An 18,574-nucleotide genomic window follows, 5' to 3' on the forward strand; every position below is an offset into this window, starting at 1 on the left:
AATGCTGAATTCCAAAAAGGCTCTGAGTTTGTGTCTAAAAATTTAAAAGCCACATCCGAAAAACTTATAGGTAAATTATAATAAATATGTTCTCTGCCACCAAATTCTCTAGTTGCTAAACAGGTATTTAAGTTGCCACCTCAAAAGGCCAAGTTTGCTTTAACTTCAGGGAATATAGAGCATCACAGACTATCTGACTTTAGAAGTCCAAACAGATTAAAAGATTAAGAATTTTTAAAAAATCATATCCTTATCAACCACCTTCCCAAAATCATCTCAACTCCTTGTTTTCATCATCTCACTGCATCCTACCTACCCATGTTTGCAGGTTCATTTTAACAAGGAAAAGGGTCAACTGCTGAATAATTCTTGACTTCTCTCCACAGCTGAAGAATTAAAGGAGACATGAAGAAGCAAAGAGCAGGAAAAACACCTCCTTTCCCTTGCATAGACCCAGGTTCTCCAAACCCCAACATATAAAAAGGATTCAGCCCTGTACAGCCACGAAAGGAGAGCACTGGTAGCAAACAAGGGTTTATCAATTTGTTACCTGCAATTCCCCATCTGCAGGAGTCGGGGTCCATCAGAGGGTCCTAGTGGTCCCTTACTGTTCTCTTAACTTACACTCACCCCACACTCAACTTCACTCAAATGAGACGTTTCCGATTGCACCTTAGCAGAGGCCTGCACCCCGCAGCTCCTCCCCGGGCTACACGAGGGGTGATCCCACTAGCAGGGCCGGGGACACCTCTTTCTAAAATGGCAGGTTTCCTCCCCAACATGTATGTGGATAATAATTACACATACACACACCCACACACTCGCTCTCTCTCTCTCTGACCTGTATGTCACTGCAGGTCCTAACGCTCAGGCTGTGAACCCCGGCCTATTGCGGGGGGATGAGGCTTCGGTCCCCGGGAGAGGCCTGCTGACGGGGCCGGGGGGGAGAGGGCAGGGAGGCTTCGGACACTCACCGAGACCACGGCGGCTGATGTCGGCTCCGGCTCCCCGGCTTCCTGCAGTTACGATCCCATCCGAGGGCCTCGGGATCCAGCACCGCCCCGGCCGCCTCTCTCCGCCCCCGGCACTTCCCGACTTCACTCACCAGCCACTGCGTCTCGGTCTCCCTATTTCAGCAGCGCCAGAGACCAAGAAGGCGACAACCCCCCTCCCCGGCAAATACCGCAGTCCCCGGCCTCCGAGGATCGCTCAGGCAGCGGTGCGAGGCCGAGGTAGGCCGGGCGAGGCCGGGCGCGGCGGAGAGGGCGGCGGTAGCGGCGGCCTCTCCCCGGCGGCCGCGGCTCGGGGCGCCTCAGTCTCAGCGGCTCCCGGCTCCTTTCCGAGCAAGATTTTGTAAATCTCACAAAATGGCGCGCGCTCCAAACCTGCGCAATGAGAAGCGCCGGGGCCGGGGCGGCGGCGGCGGCGGCTTATCCGCCAGAAAAGTCCTAGCCGCCCGCCCCACGAGAGATCCTCCTAGCACGGACACACACACACACATACACACACACACACATACACACACACGCACACACACACGCGCGCGCACACTCACATTCACACTATTTCTCCTCTCTCCCCTTCTCTCTCACACACACTCACACTCACACACACACGGACACACACAAGCACACGCGCGCGCGCGCACACACACACACACACACACCACACACACACACACACACACCGGTCTCGCCCGCAGCGGCAGCGGCAGCAGCAGGAACAGTAGTAGCAGGAACAGCAGCGCCCGTGGCACCCGCACCCCCAGCTCGAGATGTCCTCTCCCCGCGCCGGCCTGGGCCTGATCAACAACAGCAACCACGGCAGGCTCCCGGATTCCCCCGCCGCAGTTACCGCTACCGCCCCCACCTCACTCCAAGGGAGCTTTTTATTATTATTCGGGCGGGAAGCGAAAGGGTTTAAAAAAAAACCCTACCAACAAAATGGCGACTGACCGACCCGGTCGCTATGGCAACTGTCAATCAAATAGCAAAACCCCGGCTGACGTGCTGACGTACTCCTCCTACCCCACTTCCCCAAACCAGCGGGCGGGGCCTGTCGCTGGGGTAACGGCGAATTCCGTTCCCTCCTTTTCCTTGCTTCTTCCCTTCCCCCAACCAACTACCCAACCCCCTTCGGTCACGTGAAGGATAAATTCGGCGCTGTTTTGCTGCCAAGTGTCAGAGGAGGGCGCGTGATTCACTCTGGGGAGGGGGCAGAAGGAAGGAAGGAGAAGGGCAGGATGACTAGAGGTGTTATGGGGTGGGGAAAGCTGAAAAGAAGGGAGGAGGGAACGGACCAAATTTTGTATTTCCAAGTACTGCATTTGGAGAGACAGAGAGAGATTTTGCCCACACGCGCGCGCGCACGCAGACACACGCGCTCACACACACACGCACACACATTTAACACATATCCCAAACCCCGCCCCAAACTAGGTTGGCCACCAGAAATCTGGAGAGATGCCACCCACTGGACTATACTCTTGCGTACTCCCCATAATGCACAGCAGCTGCGGGTAGGGCCCCACTGCAGGAACTGGGAGGCGGGGGTGGAGACGAGAGAAACTACAGAACCCTCCGGACCTCCGAGCGAGCGTTTAACCTGGTGCCCAAGTGCCACTCCCAAGCGGCCCCGCCCGCCACTCCACTGCCGCTTCGGGTCCTCTCACCGCCGCCTTTCCCCCTCCGCACTAACCTCAAAAAAAAATTTAAAAATCATACCGGGACGGCCCTGTGTTTCTTAACCTCAGGAAAGTGCTAGGAGACCTGCATTTTAGCAAAGTGTTCTGCAGTCTTCGAAAGAGCAGCATGCAGTCTTCAAATAGAAGTGTCACACCAACCAGCAGCCTACATCTCTGACCGGCCATATCACTGATGACCGGCATCTAAGACAGGAAAACCCCATCACCAAGGGGGAGGGAGGATTTAGATTTTTTTTTTTTTACCTTTCTATTACCTGAATATTTCATGTGCCCTGCTTCATAAAAGCAAGCTGTCTATATGCTTTTTTTAAAGGGATATGACACAGGAAGAGATAAAAGTCTCAACCTAATTATGGCAACATTGTATAGCTGGGCTAAAGGAGCAGCTGCCTTATACGTATCAAGATTAGAAACAAAACAATCTGAAAATGCCCTTGCTTCTTACCCGTCTCAGTGGGTCTTCTTCCAGTTAAAATATCAATCAGGCACTACCACTGACACATTTGCCTTTTCTTTAGTCAGCCATAGGACACAGTTCTTTCAAAGCAAAGACATTTAAAAGTCACAATAGAACATGCTGAGCTGTAAATTCAAGGTACAAATATACACACAGTATCGGTGGGGAGAATGGACACACATACAGGGAGCATGTAGAAGGTACCCTTCGTGCTGCAGGACCATCCATTTTTTCTGATGGCATCATTCAACAAGCATTTATTGAGTTCTTGCTATGTGCCAGACTCTGTGCTAAGCGCTGGGGATACAAAGAAAGGTCAAAGACAGTCCCTGCTCTCATGGAAATTACAGTCTAAGGGGGACACAGCATGGGTTTAAACAACTGTACAAACAAGATACATACAAGATAAATTGCAGATGATCAACAGAGGTAAGACATGAACCTGAAAGGGGATTGGAAAGGCTTTTTGTAGAAGATGGGATTTTGCCTGAAACTTGAAGGAAGCCAGGAAAGTTAGGCAGCAATGAGGAAAAGAGTTCCAGGCATGGGGGACAGCCAGTGAAAATGTCCGCTCAGGAGATGGAGTTCCAGGAACAGCAGAGGGACCAGTGTCACTGTATCACGGAATACATGAAGGGATGTAAGGTGTAAAAAGACTGGAAAGGTAAGAAGAAACAGGTTATAGCACCAGAGGATTTTGTAATTTGTTCCTAGAGACAAAAGGGAGTCAGTGGAGTTGATTGAATACGGAGGAGGTGGGGTGACATGGTCAAATTTCCTCTTTAGGAAGATTAATCGGATCTGGACGATGAAGTCAGTGGGCTTGTCACTCTCACCTCCTCATGGTGAGCTCTTGACTTATCTCTCCAGGGCCACCAACAGGCTATCTCAGCTGAAATTAGCTTACCAGGTAACAAAAGCCAGGTTGAGTAGCTCCAGGTCTCTTTTTGAAACCTAAATCTAAGTAGAGATGTCAACCTTCCTTTGGCTAATAACTCTCTGACCTATCTGATTTAGCATGCAAAAGAGCTTGAGCCAGAAAAATGGTAAGCTTAAGAAGACGAGCCTCTTTACTCACTCCACTTCTGCCCCCATTGTCGATAACTATCTGCTGTATTTTGACGAGCTGAAAAATCTTGCTGCGGCCCTACGTAAATGATTGTTATTGTTTGTTGTTGTTCAGTCATTCAGTTGGGATCCCATGGACTACCTTTCTATCCTCCAATAACTCCAGATATCTATTCAAGTTCATGGTGATTGTTTCTATGATACTGTCTACTTATCTCATTCTCTGCCATTCGCTTCTTATTTTTTGGTCTTCCATCTTTCCCAACATCCTGGTCTTTTCCAATGAGTCCCATCTTCTCATGATGTGACCAAAATATTTCAGCTTTAGCTTCAGTATTTGACCTTCCAGTGAATAATTCGAATTAATTTCTTTAAGTATTGACTGATTTGATCTCCTTGCTGTCCAAGGAACTCTCAAAAAGTCTACTCCGGCACCAAAATTCTAAAGTGTGGATTCTACAACACTCAGCTTTCCTTTTACTCCAACTATCGTAACCGTACATCGCTACTGGAAAAACCATAGCTTTGACTACTTGGACTTTTGTTGGCAAGGTGATGTCTATGCTTTTTAATATGCTGTCCAGATTTGCCATAGCTTTCCTTCTAAGAAGCAAGCATCTTTTAATTTTATGGCTGCAGTCACCATCTGTAGTGATCTTTGAGCTCAAGAATATAAAATCTGACACTGCTTTCATTTCTTCTCCCTTTATTTGTAAGGAATTGATGGGACCAGTTGTCAAGATCTTAGTATATTTGATGTTAAACTTTAAGCCAGCTTTTTACACTCTCCTCTTTTACCCTCATCAAGAGGGTTTCTTAATTCTTCTTCACTTTCTGCCATCAGAGTGGCATCTGCATATCTGAGACTGTTGATATTTCTCCTAGCAACCTTAATTCTGACTTTCGATTCCTCCAACCTGGCATTTCACATGATGTACTCTGCAAATAAGTTAAATAAATAAGATGACACAAGTGTTAAAAAATGGTGGATTCTGGGTATCAAGAAAACTCTCCCTTTAGCCTTAGACCAAACTTTCTCATTTTTTCTTAACCTTGAGCTTCCTTTTTGGATGTATGCAATTAATTCAAGAAGGCAATGTCAAACCACTGAAGTATCTTTGCCAAGAAAACCCCACAAAGAATAAGACATGACTAAAATGATTGAACAACAAATTAATTCAATATGTTCAGTTCAAAGCTATCCTGCTGGTCTAGTGGCTCCCTCTGAACTTTCTTTTGTCATCTTCTGTGCATTTTTTTTAAATGGGACAATGACTCCTTTTTTTTTTCTTTTTTGGTGCTATCTACTTGCACTAGCCCCAATCTTCATCCCAATCCTTCCCCCAATTTTTTAAAACTCTTCTTTGTAACAAATTAACATAGTCAAATAAAACAAGTTCCAACATTTTCCATGTCCAGAAATGTATATCTTATTCTACATCTTGAATCCATCATTTGTCAGATGGTGGGTAGCATAGTTCATCATTAGTTCTCTGGAGTCATGGTTAGTCATTGCATTTCTAACTCATATGATTAGGCAGCTTTGAAAAAGTCCCAAGTCTACAATACTTTAATTTTGAAGTGTAGATTAATCTGCAAGTGTAGTTATGAAATATCTAAATGTCTCATCACTGTGTCGCAGTTAGAAAGCAAAAACTCTAACAATTGATTGGGAAGTTGAGATTCCAGGATTGAAGAGGAAAAGCTCACTTTCTGATGTGTGACTTCCAGAGTCGTCCCACATCCTTATGTCATGACAACAAGGACAGGGTCAACCACAGGTATTTATGAAAAATAAGATTAGATGAGTCATCCCGATCATTCAGACAGATGTCACTGTCAACAGCCATCACTCCATGTGTCTGGGGAAGACTGTCACCTCCCCCTTCTCCTCCCCTTTTTCCTTCCCCTCTTCCTCTGGAGAGTCTCAAAAGACTCCCACTGTAGGAAGAAAAATCCCATTCCATGGTCCTGCTCTCAAGGAGTTTTCTCTTCCCAAGATAAAAAGAAATACAATTCCCAGCATCTGTGCAGCTAGCCCAAGCCTTGCCAAAGAGGTATTAGACATTGACCAAAATTCTTCAGTATTTCAAAGCTGTTTGTCTTCACAGTATTGTTATTATTGGAGAGAGCAGGGTGACACAGTGGTCACTCTGTGGTCCAATGTTGGACCTGGAATCAAAAAGTCCTGAATCCAAATCAAGACTCAAACAAATAATGGCTGTATGACCCTAGACAAGTCACTTAATCTTAATTTTCTCATCTGTAAAATGAGAGTATTAATAGCCCCCACTTCTCATGGTTGTCATTATCTCATTTGATTTGACCAGAGAATCAAATGAGATAATATTTGTGAAGTCCTTTGCAAACCTTAAAGTGCTATATATATTTTACCTATTATTATTGTATAAATTTTTCTTCTAATTCTGCTCCCTTCCCTCTGCCTCAATTCATATGAGCTTTCCTATATTTCTCTGAATCCATCTTTTCCATTTTTATGGAAGAAAAACATTCTATGATGTACATATACCATAATTTGTTTAAATATTCCTAAATTGATAGGTACCACCTTAGTTGCTAGTTCTTTGCTACAAGAAAAAGTGCTGTTATATTTTTATGTATTATAGTAATAATAGCTAACATTTATGTAGTACTTACTGTGTGCCAGGCATTGTGCTAAGCACTTTACAGTTATTATGTCATTTGACCCTTACAACAACCCTGTGAAGTAAGTGGTATTATCATTCCCATTTTACAGTTGAGGAAACTGAGACAAATAGGGGTTAAGTGACTTGAGGCAGTAAGCATCTGAAGCTGGATTTGAATCCTGATCTTCCTGAGTCCAGGCCTTGTACCACTGTGGTACCTAACTGCCTGCAGAAAATTGGGCCTGTACACATGAGTCCTTTTCCTCTTTCTTTGATCTCTTTGGTATATATGACTTGTAGTGGTATTTCTGGGTCAAACAGTATTCTTGTAGTTTAGTGACATTGTGGAGTATAGGTCTAAATTGTTTCCTAGAATGACTGCATCAATATTGCAAAGCATTAGTATGCCTGTTCTTCCAAATCTCCTCCAACAACTTTCCTTTTTTACTTTTTTTATCTTTGCCAATCTTTTGACTGTGAGGTAGAACTTCGAAGTTTTTTGAATTTGCATTTCTTTTATTTTTGGTTACTTAGAGCATTTTTTTCATATGATTATTGATAGCCGGAATTTAATCCCTCAAAAACTGCATGTTCAATTGTTTGACTACTGAGGAATGGTTTATGTTCTTGGATATATCTTGAGTATCACACCATTATAAGAGATTTTTTTCCTTTAATTTACTAATTTTCTTCCAATTTTAACATTATTTAGTTTGTGAAGAAGTTTTTTTTTTCAATTTTGTGTAATCAAATTGCCTTTTCTTTACATCTTATGGCCCTTTCTGTCATTTGTATGGTCAAGAAGTCTTACCCCATCCATAGAAGCAAGAGGCATCTCCTTCCTTGTTCTTCTAATTCGTTGATATAAGTTTAAATTTTGTTGTTGTTGTTGCTGTTGAAGCCCTTTATCCATTTAGCACATATGATGTAAGACCTTAGTCAAAACCTAGCTTCAAACCTGAACCAGCCCATGACTCCATGTACTACTTTCCTACCTTGACCCTATCTAGCTACTTCCCCCTCCTTTTGCCTCTCTCTCCCCTACCTTTCAGCTCCCTTTTATGTGTTGGCTTTGTGTGGCCTGTGTGTGAGGCACTGTGCTAAACTCTTTGCAAATGTTATTTTATTTGATCCTCACAATAGCCCTGTGAAGTAGGTGCTATTGTTATCCCCATTTTACAGTTGAGGAAACTGAGGAATGACTTGCTTCATAGAGGCTAACAAAGGTTAAATAACTTGTCATGTAGCTAGTAAGTGTTGAGGTCACATTTGAACTCAGGTCTTCTGACTCCAGGCTCAGGGCTCTAGTGTGCTACCTAGCTGCCTTGAAGGAAGAGGCTCTCTTTCTTTTTGCTTGTAATTGTATTCCTGGTGCTTGGCATAGTACCTAGTACATGGTAAGTGTTTAATAAATGCTTTACTTATGTATATAATTTCTGCCAGACTGCTTTCCGTATTTCCCAGTAGGTTTGACAGATAGTAAGACTGTAATCCAGTAGTCACAGCCTTTGGATTTATTGAGCACTATACTGTTTTTACTATGTTACTAAATTATAGTAAACGATAATAACATAATAAATAATAAATAAAGAATAAATAATAGTAATCTAATAAATAAATAAAATAATAATCATGATGTACCTAAACTGTTCCACTGATCAACTTTTCTGGTTTTTAACCAATACCAAATAGTTTAATGATTCCTGGTTGGTAATATTGTTTGAGATCTAGTATTCTTCCTTCCAACTTTTTTTTCCCTTATTTCCCTTGAGATTCTTGACTTTCTGTTTCTCCAGATTAATTTTTGTTATAGTTTTTTCTGCCTCTACAATGTGACCTGTTCATATTTTCACTGGTATAGCTTGGAATTTATTTAGCATTGTCATTTTTATTATATTGAGGTAGTCCAACTATGAGCAAATAATATGTTTCTAATTATTTAAGTATGTCTTTATTTCTGCAAAGAGCATTTTATAGTTATGTTCAGTTAGCTCTAGTGGAGTCTTGGTAGGTGGACTCTCAAACAGTTTATACATTCTTTAATTATTTAAAATTTCAAATGGAATTTCAAGATAACTGTGCAAAACTACTACTTAGTTCAGTTCTTATTTAGCATTGGTAGCAGCAAGTTCATTTCCATATGCAGCATGTTTGCCAGATGAGTTCTTCCACTGGGCTGGGGTCCCAGAAGTCACCTCCAAAGATTGTTCCTTGTTCTTCAGGGAATCAATTAGCTTTGGAACCCAGATGCTGGAACTCTGGAACCTGGCAATCTTTTGAACTCACTAGTTTGAGGAGAGAAGAGGAGCGAAGACAAGAGAAGAGGAGGACCAAGACCTTTGAGAACAAAGCCATTTAGCCTCAGCCCCTTACAGTATAGTCTCCCACTGGATGCCATGATTGAGTCAGTCTCAAAGGCTACTTGAAATCCCCAAAAGAGTGTATAGCTAAAGCTAACAGGCCTTTTGAACACCACCATAGCCAATCAAAGAACCTCCTGTTCAACGCATTGCAGACTAGAAACAATTAAAAAATATCTATACTGGCTCCATTTTCTCCAAGCCTCTTCTATTTCCCATTATGAAAACTATCCTGGAAGCAGGGTCCCAGACTCTCCATGGAGAGTTGCATCTACCAAGCAATCTGATGGGGTCTGTGCCCGCTCCAGGTAAGAGCAAGCCCTTCCTGCTGAATTTTATTGGAAATACACAAAAGTTGATGATTTATGTGGATTTATTTTATATCCTACTGCTTTGTCTAAGTTATTAATTATTTTAATTAAATTTTAGTTGAATCTCTAGAATTCTCTAAGCATTGTGTCATCTGCAAAAAGCTGTAATTTTGTTTCTTTGCTATGCTTATTCCCTGAATTTCTTTTTCTTGACATTGGTAGAGCTAACATTTCTAGTATCTAATCAAATAATAGTGATAATTGAACATCTTTATTAACTCTCTTTTTTAAGTAAGCCTGCTTTTCCTGTCATCAGGGATGCTAAGATCTCCATTTGTATTGCCTTATATGTTGGCATTAACCAGAAATCACTACTTCACAAGATGTTGGTAGTAACTTGATTTGTTATAAGAGAAAAGCACATGCATATGGGAATTCCTTAAACCGAGGAGCCCTCCCCACAGACAATGCCTTGGGTGTTTATGGGATACTACAAAAAGAGGTGGTCACATGGGAGGAGTGGAGAAGAATCCCCTCCTAAATGGGAGTGCCATGGGAACAAGAAGGAGCAGGAGGGCTTAGGAACATTGCACCAGGGAGGGAGGAGGTTCTGCTTATTTGAAAGGGTCCCAGCTGCACAAACAGTTTACCAGTCTGGATTAAGCTGGTTGGAGCCAGGATTGTAGCTTACTCGGCTTCAAGGGCACTAAGAGTTCACTATTATGTTGGGGGCAGGGGTTTATCTCTGTGTGAGAAACGTGGTTTTGGGGATCACTGAGCTTCCCCAAATTGTGAGAACATGTGGCTTTGGGGATCATTGGACTTCCTAGGCAGGGCCAAAGTCCTGAGGAAGAACCCTGATAATCCCTAGGGAAGGCTGTACAGACCACAGGACTCCCAGAGGAAGACCAACTGGTAGCCATCCCTTAATCTGTGGGGTCAGACCCTAAGGAGGACCCAAGCAATGGCCCCTTAGGACAGCAGTGAGATCACAAGGCTGCCAAGACAGGGCCAGAAGTCCCAAGTGATGTCCCCTTAAGAAGGCTGTGCAGACCACAGGGTTCCCCAAGGGAATCCAGAGTGGTAGCCCTCTTAACACCACAGTGGGGATCACAGGACACCCCAAGACAAGATCCAGGAGTAAGCCCAGAAAGTTTGCGCTGCCTGTTGCTTCCCTTCACTTGACCTTAGGAAAATCCATGTGATTTGCCCATTCTCACCCAAAGAACTCAAGACCAGAAGGAGCAGAGGAAAGCATTTTAGTACGCTCCTCAAGAGAGCAGGTGTAGTGCTCATGGGAACATTCACACTGATATAGCTACAGGAGCAGGGGTAACTGTTCCCTCCACTCCTGCTAGCGTCATGGTTAGTTTACAATCTTTGTTTTTTACATAGTTTTCCTAGGTTATACAGTTTATATAAATAGGATAATAAGGATACAGAAGCAAAAGTGAAGTTAATTAGATTTTCCTTGTCTTAGTTTAGGATTAAACTATATTCTTTTACTTCCCCTACTTTCCCTCTTTAACATATGCAAATTATGCAAATCAGTAGGCCTGGATTCTTGACCAAGACCAGACCCTAGATAAGCTTGAACAGGTTCAAGTGGGTTTGGCCTCTCTAATTCCCTAGACTGCCTTCTCAAAAAGTATGTACAAGCGTCTGACCTCTCACCTGACTGACCTTGCGGCCTGGTCTCTGCTAAAGCTGGGGTGGGGGAGGGCAGGTAAGCACACCTTTAGTTCTGTGGAAACAAAACTCCTCCTCCCATTTCTTACATCTGGAAAATGGAGCAACTCAAGAAAACAAGTTCAAGAGTCCCCTCCACCTTGGCAAGGAACCCTAGAGAAAATGCTATGTCCTTTGTTTTACAGGCATCCTTGGGCTTGTTTGCTGAAGCAAACAAGTATAATTTGTACCCAGGACACTTTGGCCTCTCACCTAGGGTGGGAGAGGTTGGTGAGGTGTGATTTTAATTTAACCCCAGATTCCTAATCTCTGTGGGGTGAACCCCACATGTTCTGGGAATTCATTTAGAACTAGAATTTCCCTCTGAGAGGGGATATTCTGTTTTTCTTGTCTTTTTTTTTTTAAATCTACTTTCCTTTTTTGTGAGTTGTTTGTTTTATTTCACTTTTCTTTTTTTCATTTTATCTATTTTCTTGGGCCCTTGTAAGTACTAGAAAAGTGATCATCTCTGATTAACTCTGTAAAATATCACTTGTTTTTTAAATTTACATAACATTATATTTGGGGGCAATTATGATCACTAGGCCAGGCCTTTCCTAAAAACTGTTAAGATAGGGACTTTATAAGGAACATGCTGAATGAACTGTTGGGACTTTTTTTCATTGCATGACCACATGTACTGTTTGAGAATCGATAGTGCAGAGCACTAAGAAGAGGCACTTGAAAGAACAGTGCTTCAGCCTTCCCATAATCCTAGAGAACTATCCAGTGTAACTGGGTTTTGGCACATGGCCAGATTACTAAAGAGGCAGCCATGTGAAAGACAACAGGGACTTGCTTCTGGGAAAAGACATTCTATATTTCCCTACCATGTAGGTGAGGACAGCTGGTTTCCATTGGCTATGTCTTTAAAACTACCAGGCCAGGCCAGTCTCTCTGTCTCTGTCTCTCACTCTTTCTTTATCTCTCTGTCTCTTTGTCTCTCTCACTCTTTCTCTCCCCAGCCCCTCTCTTTTTCTCTCTGGAAGGTTTTGTTCACCTACTACATGAGTACTATCCATGAAGAAGCTACGTAGGAGAAAGGGCCACCTTCCATTTCCCCGTAGGCCCTGTGGCCTAGGATTTTGTTTTGTTTTTGTTGTCTTTTTCAGTTCTAAGACCAGGTGGAGGAATCTTGGCCCAGGGGCTGAAGCCAAGGTAACCAATACTGCTGCCAGCCTAACAGAAAAAAAACCCCAAAACCTTGAAAAGTCAGGGTACCAGGAAGAAAGCCCAGGGAAAGTTTTTGGACTTGGAACTTCATGGTACTGAGGTAAGCTTTCATAGGAACTGAGGTAAGCTTTGAACCTAATCTCACTTTACTCCCAGAGACCAAGATGGTGAATGGGGGGGATTATGCCCTTAGTATTGGGGTGGACGTATGTCTGTTCTTGGTATACCTTTGAAATAAATATTCCTTTATAGAAGTTATTCTGACTGTAATGTGGTTACATGCAACTAGGGTGCTAGGGATTCCCTAAAATTATGGAAAACACAATCAGTGGGAGCTTCAACCACTGACAAAGACTAGTTTCACCCCCGCTCCAAAAAAAACCAAACCTTTGAAGGTATTGAAGAAGACTGGGGGAGGTATGAAATGTAACATACCTGGCCTCTACACAGTGGGGGCCAGAGTAGTCATTGTTTCATCAGAATTAGGGGTATAGACAGATGTGCCAAACGTATCCTGGTTAATTTGCTAAAGACAGAAAATATTTAACGGGGGGAAGAGGGCACAATTGGAGGTTGCATAGAAAATGCATAGAGATGCCCTATATTTTTCTGGCCAAACGTGTTAAGTCCTTGAGTGTTTTGGGGACAATCTCTGGCTTCTTCTCACTGACCATGAGTGTGAATCAGCATTTGGATATGCAGTGAGGATGAAGAATCCCCTTATTGGCTACTGAGCAGGAACAGCTAATAATTCAGTGGACCTCTAAAAGAGGAATGCCTTCACCTCTGTCTCACTTGTCTACCAATTCTCCCATGTAGCAAGCAGTTGGGGGTGTGCTGGTAAAAAAAAAAAAAAAACTAGCTCTCCTGGAAAAACAAATGTACATGTGACACACTTTCAAGTTTAATCTGTATTATTAACATTTTCTCCATCATTTTTTTAAGTCTAGACCATCAACAAAACAGTAAGTCATACTGAAGTTTTAACAATCTGCTGTCACGAGATTGCTCCCGTGTACCCCCTAGTTCTTTTTAACTAGATTTCCCAGTGTGGAATAGGGATAGGGAGGGGTAGATTTCCTTTTCTATTCTGCTACATGGCAACTGCTCCCATGTAGTTACCCAGAAGAGAGCGACTCAACTATGCAAGCTTGAATCCAGGCATCTGGTTGTCTTTTCAGCTTTGTGCTTTCTTTCTTGAGTAAGTGAGTGAACATTGCTCTTGAGATAGACGTGTCCAGGCTCTAAGGACAGCTTGTGAGTCTGAGAGGTGCAGATGTGCTGGGTCTATCAGGTGGAGCTGATTAGGGACAGAGTAAGTTTCTGTATTGGAGAAGATGACCACTAATAAGCGAAAGTGCTCAAGACATGGCCCCTCTGATCAGTAGACACAGATTTTGAGGAGACAAAGAAGAGCTGAGCTGAAATTTAACAATGTTATTCAGCAGTCCCACAAGTTACTTTGTGTTCTTATGAGATTTGATTACCAACCTCATAGGAGAACATAACAGTAAACATAAGTGACTGAAACCTGTTTTAATGCTGTCAATGTATACTCACGAATATTTTTGTGTTCTTTTCTGTGTAGGGATTAAATACCTGACCCATTCTTAATTCATATTTTACATTTCTACTTCTCCCTTCAGGGAGAGCTGAGACATAAGAAAAAACCTAAGCTTTAAACATTTTCCCTGTGGTGACAGGGAATACACAAAGAGACAAAAAGTATGAGAAAATAGAGCCCCCTCCATTAGGGGCCAGGGTCCCCTTAGGATTGAACCCAATGCATGCAAAGGTCCATAACTGAGGTGGGTCTCTTAGGGATAAAGAGTACCCTTAGGTTCCAAAGGAGTTATTAATGTTAGATATGTATAATAACCAGGGGTAACCTAGGTTTTGCAGATTAAAATTAAGAGGCCTAGAAAATGCTCTCACATAAACTAGGATGAGGTCTCTAACAGAGACCCAAGCCCTGGATCAGAGGTTTTGGTTTAAAAAAAAAATTTAATGTCTGAAGGCATTAGCTAGCTGGAAAAAAGACAAACACCTGTTCTTTATCTTGGAGCTTGGAGCAAAGAAACTCCACTGCTGATTAAATATGTCCTAGTGGAGAATCTGTAGAAGGAAATAAATAGGTGAGTCAATAAAAGGGGGGAGGGCAAAGCCAAGAAACAATTTTTTCATTGGGGTGTTGTTGAGCTTATGGCTGAGGCAAGGGTAACAGCTTTTCTAAAAGTAACCATAAAAAAACCCTTGGGATTCGAACTAAGAGAGTATAGCAGCTAAAGATAGAAGAAGAGGGACACTCTACATACATGCCCTTTGGGGCCATTGCTGGCAGCACGTGTCAGAAGCCTTGCGTTCAGCTGCACTTCAGCCTACATCTGATAGAGAATATGCATCCAGTAAAGCTCTGTCCAGGGAAGAAGTATATAGTGGACACCTGTGGATAGCAAGAACAACATAATCAGTCAGCGGACAAACATTTATTGAGAACTCCATACTATGTATTCTGTACTGAATACTATGTATTCTAGGAGCTAGGGATACAAAGACCGAAAAAGAAAAAAAGAAACTACCTCTGGTCTCAAGAAGCTTACATTCTATCAGGGGAGACAACATGAATGTTCCCCTGGCATACTCAGTCAGCCAGTCAAATCAAGAAGCATTCACTAAGTGTTCACTGTATTCTTCTAGGCACTATGCTAAGCTCTGTCCCCAGGGGACTGACTATTTTTGTCCTCAGGAATCTTGTGGTAACCCTGAGAAGTTATGGCTTCTCATACTACCATTTTGAAACCCTCATTCGGTGTGTCCTTCCCAGTATCAATCCACCAGTTGACAAAGTTCACTTTGGAATAAGGCACTCCCTTGCTCAGCTTGGCTGGCTCCTTGCTAGATGGTTTATCATACTATGGATGAATCCTCTACTAATTTGGGTCAAGGAGGCCACATTAACAACTCACTGGATTCAGGTGTAGATGACCTAGTATGGGGTCAATATAGGGAAGGAAGGAAAGTTAAGTCAGAAAAGTGAAGTCAGAGAAGGGAGGAAAGTGAAGTCACTGAAAAAGTCCTTAGGGATAGAAGAATTAGAGGTCAAGATGAGGAGAAATGTAATGGTAGGAGGTTATAGTCAAAAAGGCTGTCAAAAGTTTTTAATTATGGAAATGGAACACTTGCAGGTAATGGTGAGGTACAAGGTGTGACCATATTTGTTCATGAGGTGAGGTAAAGTGGAAGAGTAGCTCATGAGGAGGACTGGGAGGTTAGAGTATTGTTATAGATAGCAACAACACTTTGCAGCCTCAGAACATGAGCCAACTGCCCTCTAAATGTACCCTAGCCATGTGTTCCCAATGTGTATGCCTTCCAAATTTATGTCCTGGTCACACATGTTCTTTGCATATATGCTCCTCTAAGCATGTTTCCTACACGTGTCCATTTTTCCCACAGATGGTATGTGTATTTGTGGGAGAGTGTGCCCCAGGTTTATGGATAAAATGTTCTATTGCTTATTTTGCCATTTCATTAAATACCTTGCTTTAACTAATTGGGTACTCTGGCTGACTCTTAAAAATAAATACATTGGTTGGGGGCCTGACCACTATGGTTTGAGTGGATACAGACAACAATGTACTTTGGACTTGGTATATCTACCTACGGGAGATTTACTCTATGAGTTGGACAGTACCCAAAGCTCAACAGTGATATCCATGTTGCCCTACTTTCCAAATACTTAAGCTTTCTTCTCTGTATTAAATTTGCCAATTTTCTTTGCCAATCAAATCTCTTAATTATTGCCCTAGCTTTCTTTTTTTTACTCATCTATTATATCCTCTCTATGTTGTATAGGTGGGCATGAAAACTGAAAATTGTAATTAAGTAGATAGCCTAGTGGGTAAAAAGCAAAACAAAACAAAAAACCTAGCTATTTTGTCAAGCCTAGCACAATGGTAATGAATGTTAAAAGAGGAAGCAAAGACCCTCAGATCTATTGATGCCCAAATTAGGAAAAAAATAAAAGAACAGACACACAGACACAGCTTCTTAACATTTCCAAAAAAAAGTTTAACTGACGTCAATTAACCAATCAATTAACAAGTATTTATTTGAAGCTTACCATGTACCAAGCATTGTGTTAGGTATGGGGGATACAAGTACGAAGAATGATGCAATCTCTACTCATAATGAGCAGATATGTAAAATATATGTTACAAATTTAATAAACACATACATGTACAGTATATATATACATATATATATAGTATATATATATATATACTATATATATATATGACAGTTAAGTGTAAGTTACGATAGTAGGGAGGGCACTAGCAATTAGGGGAATGAGGAAAGGTTTCATGCAGAATATAGTATCTGAGCTGCATCTTAAAGGAAGAAAGAGAATCTATGAGGTGGAAGTAAAGAGTGCATTCCAGACATGGGGGATGCAGCCAGTGCAAAATGACAGGAAAAGAAGATAGAGTATCATCAGCGAGGAACAGAGAAAAGGTCAGTTTGGCTTGATTGCAGACTGTAGAAGAGTAAGTAAAACCCAGCGAGGACGGAAAGGTACAGTGGGGCCAGATTGTATAGGCTTTGATGTCAAGCTGACACTGAAAAAGATCCCTGTCAGCTGCATATTGACTTAGAAAACCACAAATTAACATTTCTATGCTGTATTTGTATTTATTTTGTTAAACATTTCCCAATTACATTTTAATATGGTTTGGGCCACACTTTTTTATTTTATGGTTTCAAAGTAGTTGCCTTTTATTTTTTTCTTTCTTTTTTAAAAAAGTTTCTATCCAATATATTTCTTTTTCCTCACTCTTATTTTAATTTTATTTTTCCTTGATTACATGTACATAAAAATATTTAACATTCTTTTTTTAAAATTTTGAATTCCAACCTTTCTTCCTCCTTCCCTTCTCCTGTCCTTGAGAAGTAAGCAATTTGATATAAACTATGCATGTGCAGTCATGCAAAACATTTCTATATTAGCCATGTTGCAAAAGAAAACTCAGAGTAAAAAACCCAAGATTAATAACGAAAATTTTTTAAAATTTTGTTTCAATCTGTATTCAGACTCCATTAGTCCTTTCTTTGGAGATGGATAGTATTTTTCATCATAAGTCCTTCAGAATTGTCTTGGATATTTGTATTGATGAGAATAGCTAAGTCACTCACAGTTGATCATCATACAATATTGCTGTTACTGTGTACCCTGTTCTCTGGGTTCTGCTTACTTCACTTTGCATCAGTTTCTGTAAATCTTTCCAGGTTTTTCTGAAAGCATCCTGCTCATCATTTCTTATAGCACAGTGGTATGCCATCATGATCACATACCACAACTTGTTTAGCCATTCCTCAAACGATGGACACCCCTCAATTTCCAATTCCTACCACCAAAAGAGCTGCTGTAAATATTTTTGTACAAGTAGGTTTCCTGTTCCTTTTTCTTTGACCTCTTTGGGGTACAGACATAGTAGTGGCATTGCTGGGTCAAAGGGTATGTACAGTTTTATAGGCGTTTGGGCATAATTCCACATTGCTGTCCAGAATGGTTGGATAAGTTCACAACTCTACCAACAGTACATTAGTGTATCAATTTTCCCATATCCTCTCCAACATTTATCATTTTTTTCTGTCATTTTAGCCAGTCTGATAGATGTGAGGTGGTATTTCTCTAATCTATAGTGATTTAGAGCATTTTTTCCATATGCCTATAGATAACTTTCATTTTTTTCCTCTGAAAGCTGCCTGTTCATATCCTTTGACCATTTATCCATTAGGGAATGGCTCATATTCTTACAAATTTGACACAGGTTTCTAAATATTTAAAATTTGAGGACTTTATCAAAGAAACTTGCTTTAAAAATGTTTTCCCAGTTTCCTGCTTTCCTTCTAATATTGATTGAATTGGTTTTGTTTGTGCAAAATCTTTTTAATTTGATGTAACCAAAATTACCCATTTTACCACCCATGATCCTCTCTGTTTCTTGTTTGGTCATAAATTCTTCCCTAATACATATAATCTGACAGGCAAAATATTCTATGCTCCCCTAATTTGCTTATAATAGCACCCTTCATGTCTAAATAACGTACTCATTTTGATCTTA

The 18,574-nt window shown here is 41.6% G+C and overlaps 1 protein-coding gene across 2 annotated transcripts in view; it reads right to left on the reverse strand.

Annotated features, from left to right (window-relative positions):
• Positions 1-1,980, reverse strand: part of DYRK1A (dual specificity tyrosine phosphorylation regulated kinase 1A) — a 217,338-nt gene extending 215,358 nt beyond the window's left edge. The window contains exon 1 of one of the 2 annotated variants that reach the window (XM_036744390.1): positions 975-1,980. The gene's annotated coding sequence lies outside the window, so the exon portion shown is untranslated. The remainder of the gene's footprint in view (positions 1-974) is intronic. The other variant, XM_036744389.1, reaches the window with a different exon arrangement.
• Positions 1,981-18,574: the final 16,594 nt, after the last annotated feature.

The sequence above is a fragment of the Trichosurus vulpecula genome, chromosome 2, assembly GCF_011100635.1.
Source record: "Trichosurus vulpecula isolate mTriVul1 chromosome 2, mTriVul1.pri, whole genome shotgun sequence".
NCBI classification, from domain to species: Eukaryota; Metazoa; Chordata; class Mammalia; order Diprotodontia; family Phalangeridae; genus Trichosurus; species Trichosurus vulpecula.